This window comes from Acanthochromis polyacanthus, chromosome 10 (assembly GCF_021347895.1).
Source record: "Acanthochromis polyacanthus isolate Apoly-LR-REF ecotype Palm Island chromosome 10, KAUST_Apoly_ChrSc, whole genome shotgun sequence".
NCBI lineage: Eukaryota > Metazoa > Chordata > Actinopteri > Pomacentridae > Acanthochromis > Acanthochromis polyacanthus.
The window spans coordinates 9,467,582-9,483,495 of NC_067122.1; the positions used below are offsets into that span (position 1 = coordinate 9,467,582).

The window sequence follows — 15,914 nt, forward strand, 5'->3', positions numbered from 1 at the left end:
CCTTGACGTACTGCACAAGTGATTGGGGCAGTAGAGGACCTGACGGCTAAGTGAGAGGCAAACCACTTCAGCACGAAGTCTTGATGCTAACCTGGTCCTTGAAATGAAAAGTCATGCTGAGGCCCACAAGAATTAAACGGGCACAATTATCGGAGTCTGAAGACAGGTGCAAGCCATTGAAATCCTGAAGCAGAGCATATTATTTGTGATATAATAAACCCTGAAGCCTGTTTTGAATTTCTTGCTATTGCACCCTGATGGACACAACGTCCAGGGTGTTTCAGACAGATGAGGGTGACAGGTGAACAATGTCCAGCCTGAGAACAATAATGTCATTTTTTGCACAATAACACATGCAAACATGTTCTAGTAGGCCATAAAAATAAAATTATGAGCCTGTAAATGAGCACATTATTAGCCCTTTAACATAAATTTGATCTACACCGATCAGCCACAACATTAAAATCACCTGCTGCCAAAACAGCTCTGATCGTTGTTACATAAACATGAGACCTCTATGGATGTCCTGATTTGTCTGGTCCTGTGGCATTGGCAGTGGATCCCTTGGTTCCACTGGGTTGCTGGATGTGATCTTCATGGATCGGCTTCTACCAGTAGAAACTGCGTTGGTATAAAAATGTGATCTACCCCAGATTTAACCCACCTAAGTTCATTGGCTTTTGATCTGAACCTGGTCTAAATTGGCTCAAATGCAAAAAAAAACAAAACACTGAAATCTCAATGTTTTTACAGTCTAACACAAAAAATAATGGTTTGCCATATCAAAATGTATGTTTTATAGAGACTTTAGGCTTTGTATGAAAATGTATTCAAGATTTGATGTATCCAAGTTCACTGGTTTTTGATCTGGACGAAAAAAAGACATTGAAATCACCACTATATATATTTACACACTACTGTTCAAAAAATTTGGAGTCACTTAGAAATGTCCTTATTTTTTAAAAAGAAAAACACTTTTTTCAGTGAAGATAACATTAAATTAATCAGTCTAGACATTGCTAATGTAGTAAATGACTATTCTATCTGTAAACAGTTGATTTTTAATAGAATATCTCCATAGGGGTACAGAGGAACGTTTCCAGCAACCATCACTCCTGTGTTCTAATGCTACATTGTGTTAGCTAACGGTGTTGAAAGGCTAATTGATGATTAGAAAACCCTTGTGCCTTTATGTCAGCACATGAATAAAAGTTTCATGGAAAACATGGAATTTCCCAAATGGCCCCAAACTTTTGAACGGTAGTATATGCATATTTTTGGGGGGGCAATTTTCATTTAGAGAGTAACAGTTTTATAAACCAGAAACTGTAGGTTAAATTATCTTAAATTTCTGCATGACTGTCTAGTCCAGAACATAGTTCATTCACTTTTACCTATCAGTGGATTTAATGTTGTGACTGATCCGGGTATAATAAAGGAGAAATAGTAAGTAAAAATAGATGAATGGATAGATATTTGGTCAACATTTTCTTTATCATTTTACTGTTTGTTACAGTTGCAGCAACTGCTAATTCCACTTCTATTGTGCAATTTATGCAAAAATGCTCATTTGATGATTATATTATGTTGGGATGCAACAATGCTGATGGCAGCAATAGGTATCTGTTTGATAGTGTGCTTATGTACTCATAAACCATTTTAAATTCTTCTTGCACTTTTGGTTATTAATGGCAAAATTACAGTAACCACCATGCCAGCAGTGTTATATCACCCTGAGATATTGTGGAGAGGTAAATTTTCTTCCACATTAATGCCACTAGGGAGGCCCTTGCTTTGTAAAAAAGTGAATTATACTGCTCAGCCTCTGCTCCCCACCCCAATAATTTTCACACAGTTCTTAACAAGAGAGCACAGACTGTAAACACACTGTAAACATGTTCTTGAAGCTCCACTTTTCAGCCAATGTATTGTTACCATGGCAAACTTAACAAAAGCCATGTTTTTTTTCTATCCAGATGGAAAACAAACCAGAGGTGTCTTTTCTGGGGGAGTGTGTTTTCCAACTCAGAACCAATTAAAAAGCGGCCTCTGGCTCCACAAGGCCTTGTTATCCGACATGTTCTGTGAAAAATTTCTGCAACTCTCTGTAAGCTTGAGACAGAGGTGTGGCTACGTGCAATTATTTAGAGAATGTCTTGCTTCCTAAACGTGGGATATTTGTCGTTGAAATTAGGGGTGTGTCTGCAACTCTTCTAATTGGTTACATGTAGCAAAAACTCAGGAAAGAAGCAAACGCTCTTAGAAGAATCAAATGGCAGCAATTCACAGGTTGTAAACTTCAAGCTGTTATTGCTGAAAGAGCAACTGAGAAGAAAAAACTTTTCGGGGAGGGTGTAATTGGTGTGTTACACAGTATTTACATTATTCTGTGAACAAATCTCAAATTAGCTAGACTGATACTTGATAGAGATGGGGAAAAAAAAGAGACAACCCCTAATGCCTGAGGGCCTATAGTGATCTCTGATGAAAATCAAGTTTTGCATCTTGTTAACATGTCAATGCATTTTTTAATATAATGAAAGACATATGTGTGAATTTATCAACTTGGAGGCTTTCCTGTATCTTTGTTCTTTTTCAACATTGGTTTCCAGTTTAAATATTTAGGACTGAATCGCTCAAATATTACAGCTGGATGTTGTGAAGCATAGCGTGAGCAGAGTTGTAGGTGAGGTTACTTTCAAATATGTCACTTAGATAATCCAAGAAGAGTTTTTAGGAGTTAAGTCACAGACTGGAGAGTACTTTAATATCAATATGTGATACTAAAAAAAATCTGTGGTTCTGTGGTTTAGTAATTGGCTAACAGTCTGAAAATAATCCTGCATTTGCAATATAAAATTGCAATGTAAGACTAAATGAAAAAAATATGAAAAAATACCTTATTACAACTGTCAGTGTTAAAAAGTCTGCTCCTTGTTTTAATTTTATGCCTCCTGGTTTCCAATTAATTCTCCACTAATGATTTTGTGTTAAAAGCTAAAGTAATAAGATCTTGATGATAAAATACAATAAATATTCTTGTTGGTTTCCAATGGAAAAAATAGCCAGTGTGTACAGAATATATGTAGAGAGGCCACAAGACTGTTTTTTTTATTTTTAATATTATTTTTGTTGCTGTCTTTTCAGTTTTAGTATGATTCTTAAGTAATGCGATGCAAGCAGACATGCACATCTCCGTCTCTATTTCAGCACTGAGGAGGACTCGGGTATTGGTCTTTAGTGTTGGAGTTGCCTTGCACCAACCTGAGGGGTTCTTGACACAGCTTTAGGTAAAATGAAGAGAGGCAGTACAATGAGCACCCACAAGGACATGAAGGATCTTACCTGCAGCGAAGGAACAGGCAGCTCACCGTGTCTGGTATGGCAGGAGACAGCCTTGAATTATTTTTATTGAAAGTTTGAGGTTGTGAAGAAGCAGAGTTATCGTAGAACAAAGTGAGGGCTTAGTCTATTCATCACTTGCATTATACTGCTGTGAGTTTTGTTTGTGTGTGTTTTGCTTTTCTTTGTGTGTTTGCTTATGAAAGAGAAAAAGAAACAGTACGTGTCACAATTTACACAAGTCAAAAATCAATTTGTCAGCAAACACTGATTAAAAAAAACAAAATAGCTGCTCATAAAAGCTAACCTAAACCTACATATTATCCTGGCTGATGGATCAGTTTAGCTGAACAATACACATTAATGTCATTTTTATTCTAACGCACTTGGGATTTGACTCACACCTGCATTTTATTGAGTTTGAATTCCATTTTTTTCTTCATCTTTTCAGCATCTCATTCAAATGAATATATATATATATATATATATATATATATATATGTGTGTGTGTGTATATATATATATATATATATATATATATATGTGTGTGTGTGTGTGTGTGTGTGTGTGTGTGTGTGTGTGCTTCCTTTTTTTGATAAATAGAAAAGACTAGGGGTCGATAGGGGCCACTCTGCTTGAACAGACAAAGACAAGAAACACACTATCACCAGGATAATAGTGATGATAGAGACATGGAGCAGACAACAGCATCCATTCAGTGTCTTACAGTATACTTAACATCGTCTGTGTTGTTTACAAACTGACAAAAAGGGGATGAGTTTTCCAGGACGAAATGCCAGTCTTCAAACTTCTTATCTGTCTTCATTTCATGGGTGTCTCTTAGCATTTTCCATGCTTCCCTTGTATGTGAACCGTTCTGGCATGCTACAAAGCAAACCACTTACTTTACCCAAGGCCACATGTTTGCTTTTTTTTTTGCTTTTTTAATCGCTTTTTCGCAGCACGCTTTGTTTGATTTAGCTGGCTGTATGCGTTTAAGTGCAGTGATAAAGACTAATACAGGACATTGTAACACAACTCAAAAGGAAGAAAAAAATATCACCCTACTGCTTTGGAAACGCTGGTAGTTTCTTCTAACGTACAGAACAATGATCGCCTCTCTGTCGAGAAATCCGGTTTCTGAGGAATGTCATGTCAAATGGTGTAATTAAGGGGAAAAGCAAATGAAATATTTGCCCTGTTTCCTCAGTAGATTATTACTGTAGAAAGAAATGCATATTTGTACCCAGGCTTGCTTTCACAGGAATATACTGTACAAAAAACGAAGCAATATTAATGGTGCATATATTTTAAGGCATTCCTCCCCGAGTTGGATTCGGTTTCATTCACTTGTAACTCCAAATGTTACTCAGCACACCATCTGCCAAATATGTACTCAAATAAAACTGTGAAAATTCCAAAAAAAGAAAACAGCAACAACAGTGATGTACACAAAGTTTAAAGCTGCTTGCTGATGGGTAACTGGTGTGTTTTCAACGTGCCCTTTTCACGATAATCCCACAGATATGACATTATATGTTACTCACAGAAAAAGTCAACAAAACAGCTCCTGCCTCCTCCGCTACAAAAAAATGAATTAAAAAAAAAAAAAAAGTACTCTGGAGGGAAAAAATGTCTTTTATCTCTGGAGGCTGCCTTCTTGGTTACAGGTTAATCTTTTGGAATTAAATGAATGTAGTCCACAAGGTCTTCCATCACAAGCTTTGATTTGCCAGAGGTCTCTCGCCTTTGAGGTTGTCCATCCATCTTAAAAATTTGGAATGACGCTGAGCCTCTTTAATATTTCAGAGGGTGTTTCATTTTACTGTAAGCACATATTTTAAAATATAAACTCCCTTTCTGTTGGCTGGAAGTTTAAAAGACTTGTCTTTTGACGTGAAAGTCAAAATAAATTGAGACTAATGGGGAAAATTCTGAAGCAGAAATATATCCTAAAAGTCCATAAGTTTGCTATTTGAGATGCAGGACTTAAGCAGTCATGTAATTCGAAATGAGGATAATGCAAGACGAAAAATGGGACTTTTTTGAAACCTCTCATGAAACTGACTATTGCTATGTGACTGTCTGCTTTTGCCTGTTTCATCTTGGTGGTGCTACAGCGACCCACTACAATCAATAGACATGTTCAGAGAACAGCCTCAGAAGAAAACCACAGCCCTCCCTCCTTGTTTCCAAACGTCCTCGGAGATTTGAAAGCTTGGCAGAGAGACATCCATCTCTGTCCTTCTTTACTGTAGGTGACTCTGAAACATTTTTGGGCCTGTCTGAATAAATCTGAAATTCATTTGCAAAATCCAGCACTTCCTTTTTTTATTGTTATCATTTCTCCAAAGTGTTGATACTTCCTGACATAAACTTGTATTTGTGCAGTAAATCTTTGTTGTTGTTGGTTATTTTTTTTCTTCTCTCCCCCCCTTTTTTTCCTCAGATATAAAAGAAAGAAAGGTGCTTCCCCAAAATCCTCGCTGTATAACCAAGGGTGAAAGCTGTTTTGTCCCTTTGGAAGGGATTCATTTCCACATGAAAAGAGAAGTTCTCTCCAATCCCGTTATACATGTCCGTTTAGTTTGCTGAACACAATACTACTCCAACAAAAGCCAATAGCCTTTACAGTGTGAGTATAATGCACAGCACACATATAGAGAGCACATCTATTGTAACTTCTGCTTTCTAACAGACACCGGACAAGACAAGACACAGTTTTGAACACATCAGACTCGCTGTCTGACCCCCATGGGGACAAATTCCTGCATACATAGGATGAGTAAGGCAGTGTATGCATAATTTGTCAATGTTGCTTTTTCCTAATGTCCACAGGTCTCTCTGTCCCCACGGTGTGGCCCATCTGTTTTCCATGCTGATACTGAACATATGTAAAACATACGGGGCCTAACAGAGATATGGGCTTTTATTCTTTAATGTATGCTATGCTCTTGGGCTTCAGTGGTGAAGTTTCTGGTTCATGTTTTGTGTATTCAGGCATGCACCCTGCTGCCTGTAAGTAGCTTGGGGAGAAAATGCACCAAATAATAAGGTGGTATGTTCCTCGTGTGCTGCGACATTTAATTTCAGTGGCTATTGCTGACTTTTATCTATGAGTGCAAATAAACCACTGCGCTACAGGACGCACGGATCAAGGACTGCGTGTTCATACTGATAAAACCATGTCCACTTTATAAGCTATCAATCCATAATGTGTCTGTGGGTCATTTGTTTGGTATAAAGCAATTTTTTAAAAATTGAATCCTTACATCTCCATCTCATTCCAGTTTTGAATTCCTTAAATGCCTTTTTCATCATGTAAAACACACTGTGCTTTTAGTCTTTGAATTTGGATGTTGAAAGTGAGTGGCCTCCAATAGAGGGCACAGTTGACTGCACGGACACGCACCGTGTGTGACTGGGAGAAACCAAAGCCTCGCCGAAGGTCTCACAAATAAAGGAAATCTGTACGGAGGATGGAAAATAACTACAAGCCGTAATAAAGGAAAAATTTTGCGAGACAGAATGAGCTATTTTGCTTGGTTCAAGAAAGTGAAGGACTGTTAATTTATCATTAACCCTCTCGTGTACCAAACTTAAAAGAACCTTCATGTGGATGAAATGTGTGAATATGTTGCTTAGTAACCAACTTCCATGTACAGTCTCTCTGAAAAGCCCCCAAGAATATTATAGAATTGGGTAAAAAAAAAAAGTAGTTTGACTTGAATTAGAGGAACGAGGGAGGTGTATTTGGCTTCGGCAGCCCTTACAAGAAAAATTCCTCTCCTTTTTTATGTCCCTCTCTTTTTCGCATGCCCTTGACTGAAGATTGAATGGCAGAGTTGGAGATAGATTGTTGGGCAGTTGCCTTTCATGCTGATAATGCCATTTGATGGAGGGAAGTTTTTGATGTGCTCTGAGTATAATAGAAGAATCAAGCATCGAGGGGTAGGGCTGATTTTGCTTGGAGAAAAGCTGTCCTCAGTGATAACTTCATCACTGCATGTGGTCAGACGTGGGGTAAATTCAGGAAGGGGATTAAAAAAAAATGCCCAGTCAGAGCTGCAGCAGTTGGCCCCCTATTGAGCCGTGGGGCCTGCAGACCATAGTTTGAAGGTCTGTGATCTACCATTGGTATTGTTAGTCTTCCTCTCTTCTCTCTCCCTCAGAACCAGAACGACTCAGCCTCAAAATGCCTTTCTAGTGGGATTAGTGAGCTGTTGCTTTTGTAATTAATGAAACTCCGCTTTCTGTGGTATATCCTCTAAATGCTATCATTTGAAGCCTATCAGATAGTGCCTCGTATGTTTTCGTAAATCACAAAGCCAATTCAAAGTAAATGTGGTCTCGGCATTAGACCGGGACCGAGAACGGCCGCGAGGCAAGTGTACTTATCTCTGTAACTGGAGCTCATCATGATGAAGTTTTCCCTCTGACAAAGTGCCGAAGAACTTCAGCTCTGTCTGCTCATTTAGCAACAGAAACCCTATCACCGCCTGCACAAAGGCACCATCATGTCCTATTGAATGTCAATGTGAGCAACAGGGGGGCAAAAATCTTGCCATTAGAATATCATTCCTGAGTACTTTGGCTTGATAGAATGCAAAATGGGCACATCTCTGCTGCATTTTTTATCAATCTCACGGCACATGGAGCGAGACAATATAAATCAAGTCTTATTGGACAGCCAGTGCAAAAGCAACATTTTTTTAATTTGAACACCAAGTCGTTTAGGCCTTCTTGTTTATCTAACAGCTTAATTAACAGCTTCAATAACCCTTAGCCGCCAGTCTTGTGCGAGAAATAACACATTTATTTACATCAGCCTGCCTCTCCTTTTGTCAGACTGAAGGTGAGAAACTGGAGATTTGTGAGTTGGCCAATTATATGGCAGCAAGCTCGACCACAGGTGAGTTTAATGAACAGCTTCTCTGTACAAAAGAGGAGAGGGGAGAGCAGGCTGAGGGGAAGAAAGGCAGGTGGGCTGAGAGGAAGTTGTGGCTCAGAATAAATCCACCTCTGCTGTTTCATGCTGAATTCATGGACCATGTCTTTTTTCCCCCCTTTCTTCCTCCCCCACCAGCTTATAACTAACTTCAGACTGGAACTTGGGAGAGGATGTGGTCAAGGTCCTTTGAGGTAAACAGGATGGTGTTTGCGTGTGGCTCGGCGGCTGGAGGTCATAGTTGAACCCTCCTTTCTGCATCCACCGGCCTACACCGGAGCTGATAGGCAGACCAGAGGCGAGGCAGAGGAGAGGAGAGCGACGGGATGCGCAGTTTATCAGCTGACAAGTGCGTATCGGACAAAAGAGCAGCAGAGCGGCTGGCGAGTCTCCGCATCGAGTGAGTTTTTTTCCCCTACCAGTTCTTCTTTAAAAAAAACATCCTGCACAGCGACAGGAAACATATAACTGTGTTACCTCCTGAATATAGAGAGGAGAAAGCTGCATTGTTGGAAGTACTGAGCTCGAGTCGAGGGAGATTTCAGAGACGTTCCACACGGAGCTGCCAGCTGAGGCTCTCTTCGTTTTAACGCGGCGCAACGTCCGCGCACAACTCCACTATTCCGCCGTGCAGGTCTGCTGCAAGCGAGCCAAGATTTCTTTTTTGATTTATTTTTTGTCCATGGAGAATCTGTAGCGTGTTCAGAATCAACACTGTGCCAAATTGCACACGCGTTTTTGTTTTTTTATTTTTTTGAGAGAGAGAACGGCACCGACACGCGCTCTGCCCGCTGCAAGTTTGGACTAAAGCGCACCGCTGGAAGTTTATGTGCCTCGGACTGAAGCTTCATGCAGGTCAGTGTGCAGTTAGATTTTTTTCCCATTTTCCTTTTGCTCTAAATGGAAATCACCCGCGTAATTTAAATAAACGACAGTAGCACCGGTGGCCCGTGCGCAGTAATATGGTGTCTAATTTGGTCTGAACGCTCAATTGCAATATTCCGACTTCTCTGACAAGATGTGGAGCAGAAACCTGCCGAGCTCCCAACCCTCTATTCCCCCATCACAGCTATCTTGATTTAAAAAATGACATTTGGTTCACAAATTGTGCTGTTTTAAATAATTTATTTTGTTTGCATTTTTTTAAATGCTCTGCTTTAGTGAGTGCAAGATGGGTGCATTTCTCAACAGGAAATTCATTGTGATCTGAAGTTTAATTATCAAAAACATGCAGTTCGGAAGTCCCCTACTGAGCTGTGGAGAACATCATGTGTTGAAATAATCTGCTTTTCAAGATTTCACAGCTCTTTGTGGAAGCCATCCTAGAGGGGAAAGTATAAGAAAGAAAATTAAAAAAAAAAAAGGATTCTGGTGCTGCTTTATGACATTATTAAACATTTTTTCTCACAGGAAAAAAAGGATAAATGATAATCATAATGACACACACATCCTCCTGATCTCTATCACTTTTCGCCCCTCTGTCCTCAGGACCTCTGATCAAGGGGTTAACACAGTATCTCCAAAAAGTGTGTATAAAATGCTATACAATTCACCAACATAGACAACCAGCTAATTCTGCTAAATATGAATATTCAGGTGTTGATGAGTTGATTCAAACTTTGCACTTTACAAAATCTGAGGAGCAGGAGAAACTTCATCAGAGCCTCTTATTGACTTTGAAAGAGGCCTCTAGGAAGGTTGTGTCTCACACAGCAACTCAAAGGTGTGCCTTCAGAAGACGCAACCTCAAGGACTGCATTTTCTGGAGGGAAGGGGTTGGTTGCTTGACAACCAAGAGATGGATATGCAATGTGCCATTTGCTGTTGGGTTTTGTTTTTCAGAAGTGGAGCAATTTGAGGAACATCAAGGGGCACTGTTAATTAAACAAAACAGTTCTGACATTAACTGGGTGAATTTCCACCTTTCATGTGTCTCAACAAAGGAACATGGTGACTTGTCTCAGTTCTTGACATGAGCTGGGAAGAAATGTTGATCAGATTTCACCGTGGCATGGATCAGGCTATATGCAATCTCCAGACACACGCATCTGACTCCACTTGATAGCCCAGAAAGACAAGTATATCTATCCAGCTGAGTTGATTTATGGCTATTGTCCTGAGTTCCATTGAGGAACTGCAACAGTTGAAACCATTTTCTGTTTCATATTCTGTCTCTGACAAAGGCTGCAATTGTAAAGAAATGCAGATCTTCAGCACTTCAGGCCTCAGTGGTTAATTATAGCAGCGGAAAAGCTTTTTGTCGGCCTGCAAATCACAACACTTACATCTATTAACATGAAAAAAAACAGAGCCCAGGTTTTGTCAGATGTAAAGCAGCAGGTGTATTATGGAGGGGAAAAAAGTTTTTAAGTGATCGATATTTTCGTAATCTTTAGCCTTCGGCTGTGCCATGGGCCACAGAAGAACAAACAGCGGCTTCAAACTACCAGAGAAAACGGTCTGTCTTTCTTGTGCCAGCCTGTAAATGCATTACGGTGACGCTTATTGGGCGATATTGAACATGTGGTTTTGTAGCAGCACACCAGAACACAAGTACAGCTTGTATTATCTTTTCTCAAGGCACTGATCATAATTGAAATTGACTTTCCTGTGTAAGATATAACAATCTCGACGACAAATGTTCGGGTGACTGCCACAGCTTCCTGATAAATGAAGTGTGTTGTGTTTACACTTTCCTGAAGCACACCTGCAGTCAGAACAGTGCTAGTGAATATTAGGCTTTCGACATATTTTGCACAGCTGTACAGAGGGAAGCAATAACCCAGTGCAGTTGTCTTGTGTAGAGTGCGCCATAATGTGACAGACGATTACACATCTTGCACCGAGACTTAGGCTTGCTGCTGTGACCCCTTACTGAGGCTTTAAACGTCATCGCCCTTTAAGCCCACTAATCAAGGCAGGTGACTACAATTTCTAATGCAGCAGAGTGCAGGAAATTCTCGAGGGGATTTTTTCTTTCTTTCTTTTTTTTCTTTTTTACAATACCCAGAGCTTAAAATCATCTAATTAATTCAGAAATATTAGAAGAACTGTGTACACAACACTGCCACTCCGTGTTTCTATCCTTAAGTAATTTCCCCTTTCATTATTCCTGCGGAGAATTTAATATTCTGTGTGATGAGAACTGCCTCCTTTAGGGATAATGCCTGCTTGAATACTGGCCCTAAACAGTTTTATAGATTGTTAAGGGGCAGTCGAGATGACTCCTCTCCATCTTTAAAAATGACTCCTCCGAGATGTGGCAGATATGGGGGGCAGAGTCGATGCGCAGACCTGCAACTATAATATTTCACCTTATTACTTGTGGATGCCGACAGTGGCTCAGAAGATGACCTTAGGAATTATAACATTTGATGTGGCAAACAGCATGGCCGACTCGCCTGTTTCAACACATCAGAGCAAACACGTGAAGGTTAATGCAGCCTGACAAACTACCCACAGTTCCCTGGGCTCGACGGATCGGTTCCATGTCATATTTACTTTACATAATTGCTGCCCTCTAATCTGTTACTATTAACACACAGCCTGCCTGGTTATTGTCTGCTGTGCTCTCTTTCACCTGTTTTCTCTCTCAGTACATTTTCCCTGTCCTCCCACGAGAGCAGCCAGACATCATGATAAATAGTTGGCGTGAAAGTAAAGCATGCCATGATGCATTCTCTAGTTCTTCAGAAATTTAAAGAAACCAAGCGTTGCGAAGCCTCCATCGACGGACAGGCTCGCGGATTTCCTTTTGTGACCTCAAGTCAGAGGATTACCTGGGTTTAGCACCGCGATGTGACACCTGCAGCAAAGTTTAGCCCGTTTAAAAAAATAAATAAAAATTGTTGTGGTACGTGCAAGTTGCCAAATTATAGCTGAAAGTCACCCTAGGATTTAGGAGGGAGGAGATTGCGTGCTCTTGAAATGTGCTTAGAGTAGGGATATTTAGTGACAGCACTTGATGCATTACCTCTGTGGTCTTTAACTACATTGTATGCTGCACGAGAGAGGGTAAGAAGAAGAAAAAAACACTAAAAAACTACGGTAAAGATGTGTGCTGGTAGAGCACTATATATGCCCTATGCTAAATTACTTTATGTAACAGATTTATCTTTTTTCCCCAATTCATAATATGTTTTATTAACTTAAAATGCGGGTGTCTGAAAAAGCGTGGAACAGCTAAGAATATAAATTAAATTTTATATTAACCTAAATATGGATTTGCCTTGTGTTTTCCATCTTGAATATCTACTCCGTATAATGTGATACCTGCCATTGTGCTGTGATTGGGAAGGCGAGCGGAGGTGTTCTCGAGGGAACAGCTATTGTACCCGCCTCATGGCTACTGTAGGCTGACTGCCCGACCTGATGTGTTGTGCATAACATAAACCCGTTCTGCATCTCGTTGCGCGCGTACGTGCAAATGTGTCGGCGGTGCTGTCGTGCGTAGGTGTCCGCAGACGAAACAGCCAAGCTTCTAATTGTGTGTGGTGAAGTGGAAGACCTGCTGTAGCCTGTGCATGGATTACTTAAACTCAAGGAAAGCGAATATTCAAGCTTGACAGCTCTTGGTTTTGTTTTGAGCTCTCTGGCCAAAGCAGGCTGAGATGAAAGCCACCTGCGATTAGCCACAGGATGCTGTCCTGCTGGTCCAGCTCTGGGAGCAGCACCACTTCACACTGTTGTAACCTACAGATTAACATTTATGGCTCAGCATGCTCCGGTGGACTTTCTGGGTCAAGACCAAGTGGCAAGATTGAGGAGTGGGTTTGACTTTGTAACAGTACAACACTCGCTGCATGCTCCGGGCTGAGCCTGGTGAGGGAGAGCCAAACAGAAATGTGCTTAGTTGTGTCATAGGGAGAAAAAGATAGAAATGCATTGTGCTCTCTGCTTGTGAAAATTGCCCTGAGTGAATACCTGCGCGGTGTCAAGGTTCAGCTTTTGTGAAACGCAGGCATTACAGAAGCCAGAAATTGAATGCGATGTCAGGAGTTGCTACATACTTCCGAGATATTGTATGGAGAACATTATAGTCGTCGTCAACCAGCTAGCATTAAAACATTTTTGGAACTTTTATTTCTAAACATGACGGATTTTTTTCCCCCGTCCTTCACAGTCCTCCAAGTTGCCAAAATTCAAAAGACCGATTTCTTCTTGCTGCTAACTTGCACAAAGCAATATTAGCCCTGGAGGAGGTTTCCCAGAATAGCTTGGACCTGCCAAGGTCCTTAGGTCTGCTCTATTGTGGCTTGTGGACAGCCCAGTGGGAAGTTGGGCGTCAGCTATGCTTGTCGATGGAGTCGCTTGATGGCCTCAATAATTCAGTTGACGCGACCTCTGTGATGCTGAAAGCCTGGTTCATGTGGGAAGCCAGTCAGTAACACATTCTGTCTTTTTATTGTCAGCAGGGTGAAGAAGAAGAAAATATTGAATATCAGACCATTGAAGAGTGTAAAACTGGTGCCTCAGAGTCAGTGTAGTGGTATACAGGTCAGTAATCTTTGACTTCCAGTGGAGAACAGTGTGTATTCAGAAGTCGGTCTTAGCCAATTGCTACAGGCCAGACTCACCAAGTTTCACCCCTGGAAGTAGAGGAACCAGTGCAATGTGGTGAATTTTCAGATTGATGTTTCTTTTATAAGACCTGCAGTCTCTCAGTATTCTGATAGTGTGCCATCATGACCTACATACTCCTTAAAACGCTGACAGCTAAAGAATAAAACCCTCCAGTTTCTTTATGCAATGTGTGGTTTATGTCGCACAATATGCCTAAAGAGAAAGCACACTCAATATATTATTCTCTGTAAAGTGTAAAAATGGTATTCATTGTTCACTTGCAATTTCTCCTTCGTCTCATTTCACACTGTTCAAGTAAGTATGTTGATTCATTTTGAAGCAATTGTGTAGATGTTTAAAAGCAAAAGTACGTCAAAGTCTCTGGTCAGATTTGAGCTTTTCCAGCAGGCGCAGCAACAGCGGAGTATTGCATTCCCATTGCAGTATTCACCACTGGCGCTCTCCCTCATCCTCCTCAGTTGTCTGCCACTATTATATGATTGCTGTGTATATTCCATCTCCCCCTGCACATGCAAAAAGAGGGAGGGTTAGTTTGTTGCACAATCATGTGAGATGCATTTGAATGACACCCAATGTCAGCACTTTAGAATACCTCTCCGCATTTGAATTTTTATCTGGTTGCCAGGTTTGTATGCTCCCAGCATTTCAAATGTCGTTTGAGTAATGATTTTCAGCCACTCTCTGAGTGAGCTGTTGATGGGCTACAGTAGTTGTACAGATGTTCTGATTAGACCATCAAGCAAGAGCTTTATTTGATAGAGTTTGTGATTAAAACAGTACTGTTGTCAACATAAATAAGCTTCCAACAATAATTCCTTTTTTTCCCACAGCATTATTCAGGGTCTCGGACCCATTTTCTTTTGTTTACCAGACATGTTGGGGGACAGATTTGGTTTGAGTTTTATTCTTTCAATCACCCTCTGTGGCGTTGTGATTGCTCTGTCGCTTCATTACAGTGCAGCTGCGGCATCACGACAATTTAATTTATTTCCGTAACAATGGGTCGATCATGGATTTGTCTGTAAATTGCCACAGGTCTGTAAAGTTGAATTTATTTTGCACACCATGGAGTCGGATCATTGTAAGCATCAGATGACAATTGTTGGTGCTGTCTTGGAAGATTCTCAATTAAGTGAATGTACATGAACATCATTACTTCCTTAGATCCCCTGTGTGAAATAAGACGGCAGTGATACCAATTTGGAAGAGGAGCAAACTGTGTTCCATTGAATTTAGACCGTCTAGTGTAATTGGGTGTGTGATATGGAAGGGAGCACCTATTTTGATAAGAGCTGGGTTTAATACTTAGCCTTGGATACAGATAAACGCTGAAGCCCGTATGTATGAATTCGCTGAATAACCTGTTATTACCATTTGAGATTCGGGGAGATACAGCAGAAGAAACATTATAAAGCGCTGCTTTTTTATATTCCAATTGTCCACACCTAGCAATTACATTTTAAAAAATGAATTTGGCTGTGCTTGCGATTTCTCCACTAAAGATTCAATGAATATATAACTCACATGAGCCACTGGTGAAGGGTTATTTGGGGGATTTGTAAACATCCCCGCTCAGCTTATTATGTTGGAACTGGCACATGCCTTTTATTATTTAATTCTCGCAAACAAAAAAAGCGAACAATAAAATGCTGAGGATTAGATGTTGACCGCTATGATTTACCAGAGAGGGACAAGCAAAATAAGAAAAACAAAACACTGTGAGTTCAGCTCGGCTTTTTTGATTTGTTTTTTTATAGTCACCACAGCTTTGTTTGTCTTTTAAATGTGCTGCAACTATGAGGGATGAAGCTCCAAGCTCCATGTGTGTGGAATAATCTGAAGTGGCTATATCAGAGATTTGCATCACTTTACTCCGCTTGTGAATATTCTGCATCGTACACTGAGACAAGAGACCTAGCATGGAGCAGGGTTTCATCATCTTTCCTGAGAGTCTCACTGAGTGTAGGAAGCTCATCCGTCACCAAGTATGCTCAAGCTATACCTACCCCTAAAATGTAATTACTGGTAAATGTAGGATTTT

General features: G+C 40.4%; 1 protein-coding gene across 4 annotated transcripts in view; it reads left to right on the plus strand.

Moving 5' to 3' along the window:
• Window positions 1-8,345: 8,345 nt before the first annotated feature.
• si:dkey-237h12.3 (teneurin-3) overlaps window positions 8,346-15,914 on the plus strand; it is a 136,522-nt gene continuing 128,953 nt past the window's right edge. For all 4 annotated transcript variants that reach the window (XM_022210825.2, XM_022210832.2, XM_022210840.2 and 1 more), the window contains exon 1: window positions 8,346-9,145. The gene's annotated coding sequence lies outside the window, so the exon portion shown is untranslated. The remainder of the gene's footprint in view (window positions 9,146-15,914) is intronic.